Source organism: Microtus ochrogaster, linkage group LG3 (genome assembly GCF_000317375.1).
Source record: "Microtus ochrogaster isolate Prairie Vole_2 linkage group LG3, MicOch1.0, whole genome shotgun sequence".
Taxonomy (NCBI): Eukaryota; Metazoa; Chordata; class Mammalia; order Rodentia; family Cricetidae; genus Microtus; species Microtus ochrogaster.
Window position 1 is genome coordinate 5153674 of NC_022029.1, and position 17784 is coordinate 5171457.

The window sequence follows — 17784 nt, forward strand, 5'->3', positions numbered from 1 at the left end:
TGGCTCATTTTAATTTAGCTGTATGGCAGCGTTCTTCAAGAGCAAGAACTGGCAGTAACAAGGTTATGTACTTTGATAAGCATGAATATGGCCTCATAATATCACTGCAATAACCTCAAGGAAATGACTTTATAGCTTTACTACAGATAAAGTAATTGGTCTGAATCAGGTTTAGATATTTTTTTTTTTTTTTGATTTTTTGAGACAGGGTTTCTCTGTGGTTTTGGAGCCTGTCCTGGAACTAGCTCTGTAGACCAGGCTGGTCTCGAACTCACAGAGATCCGCCTGCCTCTGCCTCCCGAGTGCTGGGATTAAAGGCGTGCGCCACCACTGCCTGGCTAGGTTTAGGTATTTTTAAAAGTTCTGGTGGGTTGAATATAGTACATTGTGTGTTTATAGACTGTGGCCTCAAAAACTATATTTTCATAAATCTTAACAGAATTTTAAATTTCTTTATACCTTTAAATTTTGAAATAGCTTTTAACTTAAGTAAATGGTGAGTGCTTAAAATTTTGATGATGCCAGCTGGTTTTGTGGGATGACCTATAATTTTAAATGTAATATTTTCATTAAAGATGACTGTTTTTCTTAAATATTTAGAGTCATTAATTTTTATGATTTGAAGTGTCTTGATGCCTCAGTGAACAGCTGAAGACGAGAGATGACACTGTATGTTTAGTTTCAAAAGTTTTAGTAATTGGGACACATGCTGGTGATGAGATGGATTGATAGCAAAAGTCTGGCAATTATGCAGTTACAGGACTTTAACCCAAAGTTTTTTATTATAATTAAAAAGCATTACTACAAAAGATGTACTTAGTGATGAAAGTAATAATCTTTAAATTTTCATTACTATTTTAAGAGGTTTCCTGGAGGAAGTTGTATATAGTGCTTAGGGTCATTTTAAATGTTATAAATATTTACATATAGATTTTACATTTGTAAAAATTCACCTATTAATCTCTTTCATTTTTTTTCAATTCTTTTCTATTTTTGTATTTTTCTTTACACTGTTGTGGTTTTGTTCCCCCTTTCTTTTGAGGTTGTTTTTTAAATAATAACGCTCTACAATGTTTTTAGTTTCTTTGTGATTAATATAACAAGAAAGGTAGCATTCTTATCAAGAAATACATAATATTCTAAAAAAACACAGAGCTCAAACTAAATACATAGTCATTTAAATTTTGACTTTATTATAACAATGAAGATTATGAAGCTGAAATAAGCATTCTTGTGTAAGTATGTGTGAAATTGTTAGTTTCTTTTGTTTGAATGGACTTATTTTCAAAATAAGGTGGATATTTATAACTTTTGTTATTACTAGAACCTGGTAACTTCTATCTTCAAATAAATTAACCTGAAAGTTCCCTATAAAATTTGTTGGTAAACTTCCTTCCCAGGGGAAGATATAAGCAGTGTCTACTCTTCTAAGGTCCCAACAACAAATCAATATTTCCTCCTAGAGAAGGGTGGTGGAAATATTGAAGGTCACTCCAGAGAACCAACGAGTTTATTGTGTTTCTTTGTAGAGCATAGGTGATGGAGTTGAAGACTAAACAGCTATAATTATAGTTATCCTTAGTTATGATAAAAGATAAGTTAGATATAAAACTTCAGTCTCATGAAGATAGCATAAATGATAGAATATTTAATTTTGTCAAATATAAATAGAATAAATATTGCAACTGTAAAAAGTAAGGATAATTATATGAGTAATAGAAAAAAAATAAATAATTATTTCTTACATCCTCTATTTCCTTCTCTCCAGGAGTACAAAATCAGGACAATTTCGAAACCTAAAACAGAGAACTAATGATTTTGCTTTGTTTCTCATCTTATACCTAATCAAGGTCTAGGTAGTTATTTTTGATAATAATAGGGTTTATGCTTTTATAGATTTATTAGTCACCTAATTTATATCCTTTTGGAAATTATTCTGCTTTATATCAAGAGTAATTACTGTTTTTTGTTAGTTTCCTTTCAATGTCTGCCTTGTTGAAATGAGGTCCATTACTACAAAATATGAACAAAAGTGTAAATCTAGTAGTACATGTCCTTAACTCTGGCAGGTCTACAGGAGAGCACATAAGGTTTCAAAGTCTACATGTGTTACACGGTGAGGCGCTGTCTCACTGTCTAAATAAAACAGAAAATTGGAAAAGTAATATATGTATAGCTAAGTGATAGAGCTCTTGCTTAGCATGCGTAAGGTTGTAGGTTCAATCACAAGTACAATAATCAAGAGTCTCTCCAAACAATGCACCACAGGGTTTATATTCTTTCTTTTCTTTTTTCTTGTTTTTTTATTTTTTTTTTCGAGACAGGGTTTCTCTCTGTAGCCCTAGCTGTCCTGGAACTAGCTCCGTAGACCAGGCTGGCCTCGAACTCACAGAGATCCACCTGCCTCTGCCTCCTGAGTGCTGGGATTAAAGGCGTGCGCCACCACCATCTGGCTTATATTCTCTTTCAAAATGAACAATGAAGCCATATATTCCTCATGAAAGAAATCTCACCACCATATTCCTCAGTCTTGAATGTGCATCATAGGCAGCAAATCCAAGTACATCACTTTTATTAAGTCAACTTCTTTTTCCTCATAATTTAGAGAATTTTACTTTTTTATTGTTATGATTTTTTGAGCACTACATATTTCTCTGCTCCCCTCTTTGCCTCTTTAGTTCCATTCAACCCTCTCCCAAGGTTACTTCTAGATAAATTTTCTTTTCTTGAAAAACTTAATGAGAGGCAGGTGGTATACAACCACCAGATTCTCCTCTTTCACAGTGACTTTTAGAAAGTATTGTAATCTTAATCAAATGTATGCACTTCAAGGGCACAGAAAAATTAATAATGCCTGTTTTATCATCTTTATTATTATATATTATACTGACATTAATAATTCTATTATTTTCTATAAAAACTATTATTGTTTTTTTTAGGAATCAACTGTCAGTTTTTCAAGGCCCCTGGATTTATATGTGGTGAGGTTTTGTTTCTTTTTATTGAAAATATTTTTTCTTACATAATATATTATGATTATCATTTTTCACACCTCAACCCTTCCTGGCTCCTTTTTACCACCCATTTCTTCTTGATCCACCCCTTTTTTCTCGTTAGATAATAGGCTTCTATGGAATAATAATGAAATAAAATATAAGAAAAACAAGAAAACAGACACTTAAGAATTATACAAAAAAACAAATATCCAAAACAAACAGAAAAGATCCCAAAGGAGGTACATGAAGCAGAGACCCAATCATTTCTACATTCAGGAATTCCACAAAAAACAATAAATTGGTGCCATAACTTATACACAAAAAGATGTTAGGACAAAAAGAAAGAATAAAATAAAAATAGAAATCAAAAGCAGGGGAGACCCTGACATGCCATTATAAAACAGGAACCCTCCAAGATGCATTTGAGTTTACTTTCTGTTGTCCATCTCTTTCTGGCATGAAGCCTCCACTTAGGAGTAGATTGTTTACCCAGAGACACTCCTTTGGAGATAAATAAAATTTCAAATGCAAGTAGTTGCCAACTGGAGAATGCTTCTGGTTTAGAGATTGGGGCATGTGTCCACTTTTCCTATCAAGTCAAGGACCCTCTCTGGTATACACAATGCAGACCTGTTGGGAGCAGTGAGACCCCAGATCCTGAATTTCTTGTAATCCCCTGATCTGAGTGCCTACAGCTGCTCTGAGCACGAGACCTTCAGGAGTTCCTGATGGCAGGAGAGTGGTTTCTGGTGGGTTTGGCTGGGGCATGGCTATCTCTATATAATCTGCCCCTGAACACAATAAAGGGGGCATTCTTGGGGAATTCAAGGATATCCCCTGTCGCTGTCTCTCTGTCTGTGTATGTCTGTGTATTTTAACTTCCAGCCCCCTTCCCCCAAAGCTCGCGAACTGGGTGCCAGCGCACAGAGCACAGACACAGGGGCGCGGTGCACAGCACAGACCCATGTATCCTTCCTGAATCTATGAGTTCATACGTGTGTTATTCTTGTTGATATAGAAGGCCTTATTTCCTTAATATCCCACATACATCTTGGCTGTTACATTCTTATTTTTTTTTTCTTCCACAAACTTCTCTGAGCCCTGAGGGGAAGGATTTAATTGAGATGCTCCCTTTAGGACTGAATGTTCCAAGGTCTCCTTTCTGCATAGCATCCAGCTTTGGGCTTCTGTATTTGTTATCATCTGCTCCAGGAGGAAGCTTCTGTGATGAAAGCTAAGCAAGATGTTGACTGATCTATGAATAAAGCAGAATATTACTTGTAATCATTTTACTGCTACAATTATTTTAGAGGGGAAGAGCTTGGTTTGACCAAAGCTTTCTAGGTTATCTTTATAGTTCTTATTAACCCAAGCAGTCTAACATATGGGTTTTATGCCATGGAATAGGCCTTCAGTCAAATAAAATATTGGTTGTTTAATCCCACATAATTTGTGCCACCACTGAACTAGAATATTTTACAGGTAGGACACCAGTGAAGATCAGAGAATCTGTGACTGTGTGGGTGTTTATGTTTTTCTTTGGTAATGTGCACAATAACTTCCTGTACCAAAGATATTAGCATGGAGGGTGAAGGTGTTATTGTAGGCACATGGCCAACTTCTCTATGTTCATTAAGTTGTAAGGTGTTGCCTTTAGCAGTTGGATGTTAGCATCAATTTCTGAAGAGCTAGCTATAATATTGACAACAGCCTAAGTCATTTGGGGGTTCCAATGGAATTCATTTAGCCAAAAATTCAATTCATTATAATTAATGCTTGGTACTAGAAGCTTCACTAGGTAACAGGAGATGAGAGGGTGTGGCACTGTCTCTCCCATTATTACATGATTACATTTATATTGATTCAAAGAAGTACATCTGTGAGAAAGTTTCTACTGTATTAGCTTTTTATATCACCTTTAAATGGTGTTTAATTTTTAGATATTTTCTCCCATATTCCCTCTTTTGTAAACATCTTCCCTCTTTTTACACACTTGATCCTCCCATTCTAATCTCTTAGCACCTTCAATTCAACCATATCTGAATATTCTATACCACTTCCCTAGGAGGAACTATCTGCTCTCCACTACCCAGTGCCTTAATACTTAACTCACCTCTGTGCTTCTAAGGATTTGTAGCTTTGTTGTCTTTTACTTTATAGCTAATATCCACATATAAGAGCAATTGGACTTTCAATTGGGTCTCCAGTTCACAAAAAGCAACACCAAGATGTTTTATTAATTAGAAAAGTTTGGTCTATAGCTTAGGCTTGTTCCTAACGAGCTCTTATAGATTAACTCATTTATATTAAGCTACAATTTATCACATGGCATTACCTTCTTCCATCTTTTACCTCCTTTATCTCTCTGTGTCTCCTATGTTTCTAGATTCTTTTTCTCTTCTTTCTCTCTTTGTAAATCCCATCTATACCTCTGTCATAGCTATTGGACGTTCAGCTTTCCACTACACCAATCACAGCAAATAGATCTTCACACAGTGTACAAATATCTCATAACACATAAGTGAATATAGACCATCTTTAGCTTTCTAGATCTGGGCTATCTCACTCAAGATTTGTTTTTACTTATGCAATCAATTTACCTCCATATTTCATTATTTTCTTTGTTCTTTTAGACTGAATAATACTTCATTGTATACATGTGCCATATTTTCTTTATCTATTTTTGGTTTTAGGAACATGATATGTATGTTGTTTCAAATATGTGGCTATTATGAATAGAGCAGCAATTTATGTAATTGAGCAAATGAATGTGGTCAGATGAAGCATCCTTTCCTTATATGCCCAAGTGTGGTATTGTTGTTTCTTGAGGGATATTGATTCCCATTTTCCTGAGGAACTGCCCCACTGATTTCCATAATTGCTGTATGAGTTTCCACTCCCAGCAGTGACAGAGGAGCGTTTCTCTTACTCCACATCGTCACCATCATGAGCTGTCACTTACTGATCCTAGACCTTCTAAAGGGTGCAATATGAAAACCCAAAGAAATTTTGGTTTCCCCTGATGGCTAAGGATAACAAGGTGTTTACATGCTCTAGGAGTCTCTCATTAGTTTTTAGAGTAACTTATGTAAAGCATATCATCTGTGGATAAAGATAATTCGATTTCTTCTCTTCCTATTTCAATCTCTCTTTATATCCTTCAGTTGCCTTATTGCTTTAGCTACTACAACAAGTACTATTATGAATAGGTAGATGGGAAGCGAACAACCTTGATTTGTTCCTGATTTTAGTGCAATTGTTTGAGTCTCTCTCCTTTTAAGTTGATGCTAACTGGGCTTGCTCTAAAATACATTTATTATGTGGAAACATGCCCTTTGTATTCTTAATCTCTGTATCTTTTACCAACAATTTTGTGAAGGTTCTATTTTGCATTTAATGAGATGAACACATGGATTTTGTGTATTTTTATATAGAGACTGCAGGTATAGATTACATATGTTGAAGGCTCTCTGCATCTCAAGGATAAAGCCTGCTTGATCAAACTGATAATCTTTCATTGGGTGCTTAATTTTGGTTTGCAAGAGTTTCACTGAGAATATTTTTAATCTATTTTCATAAGGAAAAATGTGCTAATTCTCATTTTTGTGGGTTCTTTATATGGCTTGGGTGTTAGAATAACCAGACACTTGTTGAGAGACTTGTGCACTGCTCCTTCTGTTTCTGTTTTGTGGAATAATTTCAGAGGTATTGGCATTAACATTTCTTTGAAATTTTCATTCAATTCTGTTCTAAAACCATCTGATCCTGGACTTTCTTTGGTTGGAAGACTTTTAATTACAACTTCTATTTCATTGAAGTTATAGGTCTGTTGGAATCATAAAACTAGTTTAGTTTGGATTTAATTTTGGCAAGTGATCTGTTTTGAAGGAATTATCCATTTCTTTTAGATTTTCCAGTATGGTTGAGTACAAGTTTTTAAAATATATTTTTATGATTCTCTGTATTCTCTCAGTGTCTGATGTCATGTTGCCCTTTTCATTTTTAATTTTGTTAACTAGGATATGTTATCTCCTCCATTGAGTTAATTTGGATAAGTTTGTCAATCTTTAGTGATTTTTGCACAGAACCAAGTCTTTGTTCCATTGATTCTTTTTTTGTTTGTTTGTTTGCTTGTTTCTATTACATTGATTTCAGTCCTAAGTCTGATTACTTTTTGCCATCTATTCTTTTAGTGTGTGATGTCTTCTTTTTGTTCTAGAGCTTTCCAGAGAGCTGCTGTGTTGCTAGTATATATCTCTCCAAGGTTTTAAATGTACACACTTGGTACTATGAAGTTACCTGTCAGAACAGCCCTCATTTTGTGTTGTAACTTTGGCCATGTTGTCTATTCCTTTGCATTTGATTTTGAAAGTCTTTCATTTCCTTCCTCGTGTCAGATTTCACCATCTTTTAACTCAGAGGTGAGCTGCTCTGTTTCCACGATCTCGTAAGGTTTTTGTTCTGGAGCCTATTCAGCTTTGATCCATAGCAGGCTGCTAGAATGCCTGGTGTTGGTGCAATTTTCTTCTTTCTCTTGAGACTGACTAGGTGTCTAAGTACATGGTAAATTATGGGGGAAGGTTCATAAAGAAGCTGAGAAGATACATTCTTTTATATTTTGGGTGAAATGGTCTGTAAACATCTGTGAAGTTCATTTGGTTTATAATTTATCTTATCTCCAGCATTTCTCTGTTCACTCTGTCTATGGATTATTTGCCTATTAGCAGTATTGACTTTGGGTATGTGAGGTCTATATATGATTTAAGCTAAAATACTGATACTTTTGTGGACTTGGGTTTCCTTGTGTTTAATGTATAGACGTTGGTTTGCCTCATGCTTCACCTGTGTTGCAATAATCAGGGCCTTCTATAGTAGATTTCTGGGCAACAATGGAGAAATATTGTCGTTGCAGTTATTATGTTTCGAGAATGGCATCTCAGGGATCTGGGTTTGCGACAATTGTAGTTCTAGGTGCTGATATCTTGTGTTTTCTTTGTTGGATAGGTGCTTCTTTCCCCCTTGCATTCTGCTGGTCCCTCTGATTCTTAGAAAAGTGTTGTAGCTGGTAGTAATTTTTTGAGGTCCAGGTAGGTGTGGTCACTGGGTCTTCTGGATAAAATGTGTTCCTAGGTATTGGGAGCTGCCATTTAAGAATGGCAGTAGACTAGTGGAATAAGGAGATAGAGGTTCTACATGTAGAAGGAGAGTAAAGTGTTGCACCAGGATCTTCTTAGTTCCCTGAGAATGAGACCAGAGAGTGAGAAGAGGCCACAAGTATTCTGCTACAGAGCTTGGAATGAGATTGGAGGATTGTCCATAGACTAGGGGAGGGAGAGGGAGGATGTCCAGTTATACTACCTGATTCCTAAACCGGCATGGACTGTGGGTTCCCAGAGAATACCTATTGCAGTTGAAGTTGAATGCTGGGTAGGATAAAGCAAGGGACTGGGGACAGGAGGAGTGGTTAGAGGATTGTCTGTGCTACGCCCTACACATGGTGTAGTGAGGGCAAGGAAGGCTGTGCTAGGTTAAGGTTGGGGAATTAGATTTGTAGCAGTACAGTGTTGTGAGACTGTACAAGTTTTGGGTTAATTTACACTTCTCTCCATTTATTGTTTACAGACCCTGTTTTCTGCCATCTTAATTCATCTGATATTTATTTTCCTGGTTAATTTGGGTACTTTCTACAAGGCATAGACATTAGTTTGTTAGTACCGTTATTGTTCAGACCATCATTTTCTAATAAAACTGCCTGCCCTGCCATATCATATTTATAACACAGTAAATTCTCTTGTACAATATTTTCTTTTTATGACAACTCATTACTCTTCTAATAAATCCTGAAGGTTTTCTTTCTAGATTATTTTGTGGGTAAAGTTCCCTGCTACTTTTTGAAATATTTTTTTTTAGCATTTATATATTTGGGTGTATGTACATGCTTGTTTTGTGTATACACAAAACATTTATGTAGGTGCCCTTGGAGGTCAGATGAGGGATTATAAATCTATAATGCAAATTCTAATTGCTCTTTGTAATAAAAACCTGCAAAGATCAGCAAAGCAAAGAAACCAGTCACTAGAGAGAGCTTTTACCTCTACCAAATCCTCAGACCAACGCGGGGCAAGATCCTATCTCCATGAATCCTCAGACTGAATGCTTTTTCTACTAAACCTCAGACTAAATTCTGAGCTCTGGTCTCCTCAAGCATTATACTTTTCTCTCCACCCAGTCATGTCACTCCTCATCCCCATCTCCCTAATGCTGGAATTCGAAGTAAAAGCCACCATTGTTCGGCTTTATTTTTTCTTTAGACTGATTCAATCTCCAGTAGCCCAGGGTGGCCTTGAACTTACAGAGATCCAGATAGCACCACAGAAATCCTCTGTTAGTGGAATAGCAAGAAGTTGTGAAAATTCTTCACTGCTACTTGCTACCAAAAATACATGAAAATTCTTATAAAATTACTCTTCTATTTTTATTTTAAAATAATTGGATTGGATTGCATACAATTACAATCTTTACTCAAATATCAGTCAAATTATGCATTTGTGGTTTTTATTAAAATTTCTTTATTTTTTTACTTCAGGTACCTTATGCTATGTGCTTAAATATAATGTTATTTGAAAAGGTAGAGCCTTTACTAGTCACATTGGCTTTATTGATAAATATTTTCTATATAGTTGTATATCATGATAGGACCTTTTAAATTTAATTTTTAATGCTACATAATTATAGCAATATAATAAAATTGTTAATTTTCTTATATCTAGGTAGTACTTAAGCGTGGCATATTGTTTTCTTAGTGTTTATAATGGTTTCATGATTAGGCATATAATAAAAAGGAAATCATTGTTACTGAAGAAAGTTCAAATAGTAATGGTTGAAAGACAAAGGATTTATTATAGTGAGGTGACCTCATCTGGAGAAATGCAGTTGGTGATGTCAGATGCTTGCTTAGCACACACATGAGGAAGTCATGCAGTTCCTTTCAACATTTCAAGCTATCTCAGGACATATGCTGTCACTCTCAAAGTCCATTAAAGAACACTGACAGCAACTGAAATTTTTCTCTTCTTTTAATGGCAAGGCCTTCATTATTCAGACATTTGACACCATGTAAAGACTATGTGGAAATATGAGTCTCTACACAGTCTCAGAAATTCCGATTTGTTCCACTGTAGGTGTATACATGTGATGTATGCTTATCTATGTGCTGTTCTTTTGTGCTCATGTGTGAACTGTGACTGTGTATTTATATGGATACTTGACTCAGTAGCTCTATCAGATATTTTTGGGGACACTGGTCTTACAGAACCTGGAGATCACTCATTCCAATAAACCCTTTAGCCCCTGACAGACATAGTCATACTTCCTCTATCACCCAGCCTTATTGCTATGGACACCCATGGCTCCACCCGACTTCTGCCCAGGTATTGCTTGTGAGCTGAACTTGGTCCTGTCACTAGTGTGGCAAGCTCTCTACACACTGAACCATTTCACCAGCCCCTCACACAATTCAGTTTAGCTTTTAGTCTTACAATTTTCTACCTAACATTATTACCAAATATTCCACCATGTCACTACTTTAGGGGTTACTGAGACTTTTCTGGATACATAAACTATTTTTATTCCTTGCAAAGAATGTTTTTATATATTAGCTCAATTTTCTGATAATGTTGCATAAAATTTTGGCACATACCTAAGTTTACAAATTTGAACTGTGATCTCTTCTGTGCTTCTTTAAGCTTATATTTGTAAGATACGGAAGTTTTACAGAAAGGTCTATTAATATGATTGCTTAGCTTGAGGAACAAGCGTGACATATAATTAAGAACAAAATGTTTTTTTTAGTGTAAATCTATTTTGATGCTTCTGTTAAAATGCTAGCATTTAACATTTTTTTCTTTCTGAATATGTCATCTTTGATATCTTCTTGTATTAATGGAGATTATTTAAGAATATTTTTCAAACAGTTCTTTTTGAATATTGGGTACCTCAAATATTATTAGCAAACCGCTGTTCTATGCTGACAGTCTCGGAGTATGTGTTAATCTCAAGGGATGAATTTCTCTTCCCTTTGCTGAGATCGAATTTTCCTTGCTCAGCAGATCCTTTCTCTTGGTGTTATTGACAGAAAATCCCTAGGTTCTGATGACCCTCATCTCCCTCAATTCTTCATGGCTCTATAGAGTTGGCTGGAACTAATACAATTCCCTTTGATACCATTATCAGACCAAAATCTGGGCAATTGATATAGATTCCAGAAGAAAGGAAAGGTCTTCTCTGAGGCTGTAAATGGTCAAGGTCATTTCACTTGGTGCTGGAGAGTTTTGGCTTTGATTACTCTGTGTCGACTTTGATTACTTTGTGTCAATAAAAAATTCTTTGTGCCATCAGAGACAAAGAAGAAACTGTCAATAGCAAAGAAAAATGCAGCATGAGGGACATAATTTAAAGTCCTACATTTAACACTTCTCAAAGATAACCTTTGACTCCTATTCAAATGAAGCTATAGAATTCTTATCTAAGGCAAAGTAACTGTTTCTATCCATGAGCATTTCAAAAGAAAAATGAGGTCGGATACAGCCTTGTTTTCTCTTTAGTTGATTCACCTGGGAGGAAATACTGTTTATATGATAGTTCAAGGTTCATAAATGTATTTCTTTTTAAATTATACTAACATGGACCTAATATTATATATACCCTTACCACATAAAAGTGTAATCTTAGACAAATAGTATTTATATATGAATTAATTTTAAATAATTTTGTTGTTTTAGGACATGATAGAATAATTCCTTAACTCTCTTCTGCTAGCAGTATAAATTCTTCTTGGTCCAATGTCTTTATTAATCTTAGCACCTGTGTTTTAATGCCATTTATAAGTTAAGTTATGGCATCATTAAGTTTGTACTCAGAGCATGTGATTGATTGAAATGTTGTGAAAGTAGCACTAATTATTTTGTTCTTATGTATTTAATTAGAATGCTGAGGCTGAGTTACTTAGTTATCACTCCAATCATATGGATTAATAGAAACAAATATTAATCTTCGATTAATTCATCTTTTTTGAAGTTTCCGTGGCTAATAATATACATTTTTATTTAAAGGCATAAAGGACCTAGTCAATGCAATGAGGAAATGTATTATTTTAATGGCTCTGAAAGAAGTATGTAATCAAATGTCCTAAAAAAATAATAATCATAATAGATATCTCATGTATTACATAAGAGGCAGATTGTGTTAAGTTATGGAATAAGTATTTTTAGCCACTCCCTAAAATCCATATTGGCATCCTAACCTGTAATGTGATATGATTTGGAGAAGGTGGATGGAAGAAGCAGTTAGAGTCAGATGAGTTTAATGATGCTAGTATTCATTCTGGAGTGGCTCATTTTTTCGTTTCCTTTTATATTGACTGTAATTTGCCTCTTATTTCTTTACATGGTTCCCCATGATACCAAAAGAAACTATAGCAATAGAATTCATTAAAGTGCAAAAGTTACGCATTGCCACAAGCAGCATTATTAGTAACTATAAACTTTCTCTGAAGAAATAGAGCAGTCTTTATTACATAAAACATCTGCAAACAGCCTTGAGACTCCCACTTTCTTAACTAAATAAGGGAGGAATGACAGTATTATTGAGATATTATGGAGAAACATGAAAAACAATTTTGTGTTGCTCTTCCCCCTCTCCCAAATACATAACAGGAAAGAAAACAACCACCAGAAATCCAGAAAAAAACCCTACCAGAGTCTGACCCTGATGGTACCATGGAACAAGTTTTCTCAATATATGGACATGTAAAATAAGTTTCCGTGGTTTGAGTACCTAATCACATGACATTTTGTAATTGTTGTTGGAGTAGATGATGATATTAGACAGACAAAATTTGACCAATTTGGCTATCTACAAGTTAAAATTATATGATCATTAAAAGCCACTGTGAATAAAATTTTAAAAATCAGTTACTGTCACATTGCAACAAAATAACTACAAAGGCAACTTCATGGGAAAAAGTTTATTTTAGGTTACAATCCAAGGGTTGAACCCATCATTACAAGGGCTTGGTGTTGGAACAAAGTTGAAGCACATATTCACAAGCATCCTCATGCAGATAGTGTGCAGTCCATCATGGCAGGAACAATACAATAGCAACGCTTGGGGGAGGATGTTTACTTTGCATCCAGCTTGCACCCGAACTACTCCACCTTATGATGACTCTCATCTCTCCCAATCCTTCATGGCCAAATAAAGTTGGCTTGAACTAATGCAAACTCCCTTTGATACAGTAATCATGCCAGGATCTATGGCACTAGATATAGATGGTGAATGAAAGTAAATGTCTTTTCTGATGTTACAAAAGGGTAAGGGACATTTTATGTGGTGCTATAGAGGGTCAGCTGGACACCAGTTAAAAGTATATTGCTGTTAAAAGAAATTGTGAGATGAATAAAGGGAAAATTATAGACTATGCCTCAACTACTTGTCTTATCACTGCAAAGAAATAGCTTGCAAAGACAACTTCAGAATAAAATGAAAGACTAGGTTAATTATAGTCCCAGGGTATAGACTATCAGGGCAAAGACTGTGTGGTAGAAGGAATTTGAAACAGACATTGACAACCAACCTCAGTCAGGTAGAGAGAGGAAGTTGAAAGCCGGTGGTAGGCCTTTGTTTACTTGCATTAATGGCAGGATTCCTAACCCTAGAATGATACTGTCCATATTTAGGATGGGTTTTCAGACGTCATTTATGCTAACCTTGATCATTTGTCACAGACATTTATTTGTGATTCTAGAATCTATCAGTTTAATTCTCTATATTTGCTGTCACACTCTAGAAGAAAATATTTATACACACACTTCCTCTCTTGCACACACTCACAGACTCTTTTGCTCATGAATACACATGTATATGTGTCTGTTTGTATGCCTGTCAACCTTAACTAAATAATTAATTTTAAAAACTCAATAATAAAATAAAATGAACGTAGTAAGAGTTTGTAATGGTTCTAGCACTCCTGCTGTAGAGGAAGGAGGATTTCTGTGAGTTCAGGGCAAGTCTGGTCTACATAAAAGTTCCAGAACAGTTAGTGATACACAGAGAGACCCTTTCTCAAAAAGAAAAAAAGAAAAAAAAGGAAAGAAAAAGGGAAAAAGGGAAGGAAAGGAAAAAATCTGTATATGTGTATAAGACAATTAATGAAAGGAGAGGCCATATATTTGAAAGAAAGAAAGTAGGGTTAATTGGGAAAGCTTGGAGAGAGTAACAAGAAGAGGAGATGGTATAATTATTTTACAATTTCTAAAAATAAAATAAAAAGTAAAAATACAATCATTGTCATTAAGTTCATGTAAATTGATACTACAATGACAAAATAATGAAAATACTATCTTTGTCATTAAGTTAAAGCAATTATGTAATTGAACCTTAAAGAAATAATAAAAACACCATCTTTGTTATTAAGATAATGTATACTGAAATCACAAGGATATCCTGCTGCACATCTACTAGAAAGTTCTTTTTGAATTCTTTCAGTTTCCTTTTTTATTTTTTACAATAGTCTCTTATTGAGACTATTCTTAAAAGGTGTTCAATAAATGTTGATATAGTAGATAATTGTTGACATCCACTTAAATAGTTAATTATTTATATTCTTATTTGTCTCTTTAGTTAGTGACTCTAAATAGATCCTTTGTTGTCTATTATAGCAATTACAGTATCCATCATATTCGAATTATCGGACGAATAAATAATGCATTCCATTAATACCAGAAAGAATTCAATGAGATTAATGTAAAACCTAAATAATATTGAACATTAAATAATTACTCTATTATTAAAAATTAACTCGGAAGAAATTTATTCTAAAGCTGTTCATTAATTAAAGCCCAGCACATATAATGAGTGAATAATAAAATATTGTGAGAATTTATTTGATATCTATGATTCAGTCTCATGCACTTATACATTTTCTCATAGTATAAACTCACATTAATAAAATTAAATCATGTGAGCCATAGTTTTATCGGTATCAGCTTTCCAAGTATTTTTTGTTGCTACCCAGTCAATGGAGCAGAATTCAGTCTGAAGAGAGCAAAGTTCTGTTTCTTTTGTTGGAAATTAGGCAGAATTATGTGCATGTGAACAAGATAACAAGTCCTAGAGGAAGAGATGATAAAGTTTCTGGATGTTGTAGGAGGCCGCTTGTTTGTGCCTGGCTGCTCACCCCCGAAATAACCACACAGAAGCTGTATTAATTCAATCACTGTTTCTTATTGGCTAACTCTTACATCTTAATTTAACCCATTTCTACTAATCTGTGTATTGCCACATGGCTGTAGCTTACTGGCAACATTTCGACCAGTGTCTGTCTCAGGTGGGGTTAATGGCTTCTTCTGACTCCACCTTCTTTCTTCCAGCATTCAGTTAAGTTTTTCCTGACTAGCTCTGTCCTGCCCTGCTATAGGCCCAAAGCAGTTTTTTTTTATTAATGAATGTTAATCATGGCATACAGAAGGGAATCCCACATCATCAGGACATGTGACAGATATGACAAAATAAAGAAAAAAATATAGAGTAGTGATCTCAGCTACATCTAAGGAAATGGAAAGTATATGTTGTAATTTCCTCCTGGAGACATCTACAATCTGTCAAGATTAGAAGTGTCAACTTCATCAATGAAAAGGGGAAGCAGTTCTCCAGCCCTCTGCTATGCCTTCTTCCTTGGTTGCTCTGGAGGAAAGACATAGTGCATACTAATAAAAAGAATGCAAAATTATAGAAACAAGAAGATATTTTTGAAAGTTTTGTGGGAAAAAATGCTTATTTCCTTTAAGATGAGGAAGTGGAGGTACAAACAAACTGACTGCTTTTCTCATAATTGATTATTGCCTGAGTCAGGGGGAAACCAGTCACAGGCTCTTGTGAGACTCACTTTCATTATGCTCTTCAAGTCAGACTTGGTCTCTTCTTATGCTGGGTACACATGGATAACTGAAAAACAGAATTTTGTGATTTGTAAGAACTTTGTCAAAAAAATCTATAGATACTGTACACTTCAATAAAAGGATTCTTTAATTTTAGATATTGTTTGATAATTACTTGTGATGTTTTACTTGTAAAAATTTTAAATCAACAAGTAGTGAAAATGCAAACAGGAAATGCAAAAACAGGAAATAAGACATTCCTTATACATCACAAAGTAGGATATAAAGTTATATACAGTGAATTTAGCTCTTTGTAGATCTTGAGATTTTTATGGAAGAGTCTGGGGTTATATTCATTTTAATGAGCAAGTGTGAGGTATGAAAGAAAATGAATACTAAAGAGAACATGGAAAGTTAAAACTGTAGAAGCTAAAAGTAAAATATATACATATACCCATATATAAAAGACTTTAAAAATAATTTTACCATATATAAATTCCAAATGTATTGTATCCTCTCAAACCCATTGATTGACTTGGCATTCTCAAGCCTAGACTGAAGTGGATTATACCAGTGAATTTTAGAAAGTGAATCTTCTGTAAACAATAATATTATTTGTTACAATAGCTAACATACACATTAATAAAAATCTTGAACTAAACAACCAATAAGACTGAAATTAAATATATAAAGAAAAGTCTTGTATAATTTAAATTAATTAAGCTGAGAATTATGTTATATAAGTGGTGGAAGACTTAGAACAATACAGAAAATAAAATCTGAGAATAGAAATGAACAGGGTGGTACATGAAACAAAGGATTTATTCTAAAAAGAGAAAAATTAACTAGGGGTGTTATGATGAAGATATTACAGGAAAAGACACATATATTAAATAAATCATTAGCAGACAAAGAGAACATTCATAATATTTGTCTTGGTTATTTTACTATAGCTGTGATTAAAAGCCTTAATCAAAGCAAACTATGAAAGAAAGTCTTTTAGTGGGCTTGCATTTTCAGAGGTTTAGAGTTCAAGATGGTTAAGCAAAGGTATGGTAACAGGAATGAAGGAAAATTCACAGCTAGATCTACAAGTAGGAGCCAAAGAAACACACTCAGAATGGTGTGACTTCTTTGATGATGATTTTATGTTTTTCTTTGGGATCACCTTCTTTAGCTTCTCTAGGATCTCATATTATAGGCTCAATGTCCTTTATTTATGGCTAGAATCCACTTATGAGTCAGTACATACCATATTCATCTTTTTGGGTCTGGGTTATCTCACTCAGGATAGTGTTTTCTATTTCCATCCATTGGAAAATAAATGCAAGATTCAAGATGTCATTGTTTTTTACTGCTGAGTAATACTCTAATGCGTACATATTCCACACTTTCTTTATCCATTCTTCTGTTGAGGGGCAATTAGGTTGTTTCCAGGTTCTGGCTATTACAAATAATGCTGCTATGAACATAGTTGAACAAATGCTTTTGTAGTATGATGGAGCATCTCTTTGGTATATTCCCAAGAGTGGTATTGCTGGATCCTGGGGTAGGTTGATCCCGAATTTCCTGAGAAACCGAAACACTGATTTCCAAAGTGGTTGCAAAAGTTTGCATTCCCACCAGCAATGGATGAGTGTTCCTCTTACTCCACATCCTCTCCAGCAAAGGCTATCACTGATGCTTTTGATTCTAGTCATTCAGAGAGGTGTAAGCTGATATCTCAAAGTTGTTTTGATTTGCATTTCCCTGATCTCTAAGAAGGTTGAGCATGATCTTAAGTGTCTTTTGGCCATTTGAACTTCTTCTGTTGAGAATTCTCTGTTCAGTTCAGTGCCCCATTTTTTAATTGG

The 17784-nt window shown here is 34.7% G+C and overlaps 1 protein-coding gene across 2 annotated transcripts in view; it reads left to right on the plus strand.

Annotated features, from left to right (window-relative positions):
• Positions 1 to 17784, plus strand: part of Csmd3 (CUB and Sushi multiple domains 3) — a 952990-nt gene that overhangs the window by 494272 nt on the left and 440934 nt on the right. The gene's annotated exons all lie outside the window — the stretch shown is intronic.